This window comes from Helianthus annuus, chromosome 4, assembly GCF_002127325.2.
Source record: "Helianthus annuus cultivar XRQ/B chromosome 4, HanXRQr2.0-SUNRISE, whole genome shotgun sequence".
In the NCBI taxonomy this organism is placed as follows: domain Eukaryota; kingdom Viridiplantae; phylum Streptophyta; class Magnoliopsida; order Asterales; family Asteraceae; genus Helianthus; species Helianthus annuus.
In genome coordinates, this window is record NC_035436.2 from 132,561,662 (window position 1) to 132,566,375 (window position 4,714).

Below are 4,714 nucleotides of genomic sequence, written 5' to 3' on the forward strand. Positions count from 1 at the left end.
GTTTTGGTATTTAAAAGATCAAAAACACAATTTTCAAACGATCTGGACTGTTTTCAAATGAACTGAAATCCTCAAGCGAACTGGAACTGGTACGACCTGATACGATCTCAAATGACCTGAAATAACAAATTCAAACAACCTTGTTAATCCTTCAAACAACTTAATCACCTTGTGCAAACTGAGATTGTTTACTCCGTGCGAATTAAAAATGATTTTGTGCGAACTAGAAGCTTATCAAATCGTGCGAACTTGATCAAACTACAACCCGTGCGAACTGGGATATCACCTCGTGTGAACTGAATCAAACAATGCGAACTGAATAACAACTACTTGACTTGGACCACCTCGTGCGGTCAAAAACAACTTTCAAACGAACTGGAATTCAAAACTCAAAACAAATTGAGCTAATAAGATTTCTAATGATCTAATAGGTTCCAAACGACTTGAAGTTCAATCAGTGAGAGATGGTTCAATATCGAAATAACTAAATAGGATTCAAACGAACTGGTAACCAGATCACTTTGTATGACCTTTCAAACAAACCGGTAGTTCACTTCGTATGAACTGAGTGTTTGCCACTTCACATGAACTGGAGTATTTGCCACTTCACATGAACTGGAGCATTTGCCACTTCACATGAACTGGAGCATTTACCACTTCACATGAACTGGAGTACTTTCAAACCACACGAACTTCAAGCGAACTGGTGCACTTCATACGAACTGAATGTCAATTTCATGCGAGCTGAGCCACTTCATACGAACTGGGGCCACTTCATGTGAACTGATATGGTCTAAATCCACTTCATACGAACTGGGGCTACTTCATACAAACTGGGGCCACTTCATACGAACTGGGGGTATGTTTCATACGAACTGGACCCAAACAATGCGAACTGGAGATGATGTCATACTATCGGCTCGATTTTTTACAAAATTGATTAGGTTTTAGGTCGAATTAAGTGCTGATTCTTTCAAGGATTGTTTAAAACTGTATTTCGCGTGATATATGTGAAAATCAATCCATTTTATCCATGAAATCATGATTAATTTTGAAAAAACGTGAAGAAAGTGAGTAGAAATCAGAAGTTTTTGATGCGATCGAGCTGAAATGGTAAGAACTCTTCCTCCTAAGCTCTGATACCACTTGTAGGATCGTTTGCACGACCAAACGAGTCATTCAGAAGAGTTCTCGATCAATACGAGAGGCGGAAACTAACGTATCGACGTTGAAACAGCTTGATATACACTCGAGTTGTCTTTTTGATTGATATAACAGCTTTTTACAGCGAGTAGACACTTCAGCAGCACTTCGGCTCTTGAATTGGAAAGTTACAAAATAGAGAATCAAGACCACTATATATAGGCCAGCCACTTCACATGAAGTGAACATGTTCCAGTCCACATGAAGTGACCTTGTCCACTTCATGTGAACTGGCCACTTCGTGTGAACTGGCTTGTTTTGGCCAGTTTCCAGTTTTTCTTGTTCTACGTGTCTTTATCTAACAAATCTATTACAAGACTCAATACAAGACGAAGTCGATAGACATATGCACCAACACATTCTTTCCTTATAAATTTTGGAGTTAGAGTATGCATAATTCCTTAATTCGTCTAATTCATTTAATTGGCAAAATCGATTTTTACCGGCAAATTCTAAATCTAAGTTTACATTTTTAATTGCCCAGTAGGCCTTGTGTGCAATTTCGACTGGCAAATGACAACTTTTTCCATAGACGAGCTTATATGGGGTAGTACCTATTGTTGTTTTATAAGCAGTTCGAAAAGCCCATAAAGCATCATCTAATTTATCGGCCCATTCCTTTTTATTTAACCCTGCGGTTTTTTTGAGTATTCGTTTTAAACCTCTATTAGTCACTTCGGCTTGTCCGTTTGTTTGAGGGTGATATGCTGTTGAGACCTTGTGATAGACCCCATATCTTGTTAAAAAAATTTCAAGTTGATGGTTACAAAAATGGGTACCTCTATCACTTATTAACGCTTTAGGTGTCCCAAAACGAGAGAATAATTTTTTTCAGAAATCTTACCACGACTCTTCCATCATTTGTTGGAAGTGCCTCAGCCTCGGCCCATTTAGACAAGTAATCTACCGCCACAAGTATATATTTGTTTCCTTTTGTGTGACAACCCTCACAATTACAGGTACTGTACAAATTAATTATTATGTGCTTAATGACTGTGCTTGATTTCAACTGACACCTTAAACTGCTTACTGATTTATGTTACATACATACATGTGCATCACTTTACATACAGTCGCCCCATTTATTTCATACAGACTCTTAGTGACAAACCTAATGCAAAAAGCACAGTTAGCACAGTGAGCGGATAACTCAGACACGTGCTGACAATGCCAGCACATAGACAGACACTATATTGAGGCCAGTATGAGCCAGGGACAAAGTACTACACTAGTATAGGTGTAGGGAAGTGAGGACCATAAGACTGTGTCACTAGGTGATAGTTTGAGTGCCGGAAAATGCCTAAAACTCATTTTAACAACGGAATTCTATAATTTCAGCAACGATTCAGCTTTTAACATACTCGTATTATTCAGAAAATTGACTAAATGGTCCTGAACGCTTTCCTAAGTGTTAGAATTAATTTCGTTACAAAAAGATGCATAAAAGACACTATACGGTACAATTTAACACTTTAACGGAACGGTACTTAACCGAACAACCGGACATTACCCGGGGCACCAAATTTTTGTCAGAAACATTATATTATTATTTTTAACTAATAATGGTTACAAAAATCCCAACACACTATAGAAATATTCATACATTTACTACTTTAGAAAATACCCTTAACCTCCTAATTATTTACCCATTAATTATCAAATTTTACAAACTACCCCCCCCAGCAAATCTCGGTCATTATCATCACAATATATTCTTTGGATTTTATTTTTTTATTTTCTTAATTGTGGTTGGCCAAAAACCTAAGTAATCATTTCTCTAGGATTACATAGGGTGGCTTAGTGAGTTCCAACGCACCTTACATCATCATCACAATATATTCTGTGGATTTTATTTTTTTTATTTTCTTAATTGTGGTTGGCCAAAAATCTAAGTAATCATTTCTCTAGGATTACATAGGGTGGCTTAGTGAGTTCCAATGCACCTTATATCATCATCACCTTCACAAGAACAATTCACCACACTCAAACTCACTCTCTCTCTCTCCCTCTCGGCTGCCTACATCCGCCACCACCCTCACCACTTCAACTTTCACTCCTTTGATCCATTTTCAAGTCCAAATCAAGTGATAGAAGGAACCTTGTGAAGCTTGGAGGTTGGGATCTTGATGAAACATCACCCCTTGCATTCTCACGCCATTTTCATCATCATTTCTTGTTCACAAAGTTCATCCCTAGCCCTTGTGCTAGTTGTAAGTCTTCGATTTAACTCTTGAATCACTTCTACGTTGATTGTTCGAAACATTGTTGTTTGAAGTTTAAAATAAGAACACAAAGAGAAAATGAACAAGGAACCTAAACATGAACTTATATAATGATAAAATCTGGTTGGATTATGTTGGTATAAGCATGCATGTTGTTTGATCATTGATTTCTCGATAAACCCATTGTTAGAACAATTTTTGACGCGTTTTAGTAACATTTACACTCTAAAAAGCATGCTGATTAGTATTTTCAGCCAACTTCAACAGGCTGTAACTGGATCATTATAAGTCGAAAAACTTATTTTCTTATGCCTAAAATATGCATTTTCGAAAAACAAATCAAATGGCACTGGAATCGTAATTTTTCGAGGTCATTTACTATTTTTAAAGGACTATTTTTAGACGGCAGCTCAAGCTGTGTATTTGCTGCAGAAAAAGTGTGTTGTATTCGGAGTCATAACTTAAAAACTGAGTAGAAACAGCTCATGGAATTTTTACTGTAGATGGTCACTGTTGTCACGGTGATCCTCCAACTGGAATTTCGTCGATCGGACTTACGATTAATTTTTAGTGAATTATTCCATAGACTACAATCAGAAAGTGACAAATCTGATTGCAGTCCGGTAAATTAATTTCTATAAACTATTGGTAATGAACTGGACCCCAATATTTTTACAAAATAAAATTGAATCGTATATGACCTCCTGTAAAAATTTGGGAATTTTTGGAATGAGTTAGCTATTTTATTAAATTGCTCGAAAATAGTCCAATTCTGATTAATAAATCTGAAATGACATAAGTAGTATATCGCATGTCCAATTGTCGGGTTGGTTATTTGAGAACGATCTACGGGATATATATAAAAGAAAATGATATGCTATTAAGCATGGACACCTCCATTTACAAAGGAGACCATGGCGAAATTTTCCGAAAATCCTAACACTTAGTAAATATTTTCTAGACAAGAGTTAACTAGTATATTTTCGACTATGTTTTTCAAACATAAAACTCGCCATAATTTTATTTGTAACAAAATACCGTTACTAGTAGATTTTGGATGAATAACATTTTGATAAATGTGATTTATCACAACATATAACGTATTTAGAAAACAAGTAGAAATATATTATTTTGAAAGCTATGATATATTTTTCTTAGTAGACAAGGAAATATATATTATGGGTGTGTTATTCTTGGATGAATAAGTTGTTGTATATTTTTCTAATGTGGGACTTAGGAATGTATAATGTCAATACTTTAATCACAAAATACATGTATAAATACCCCCA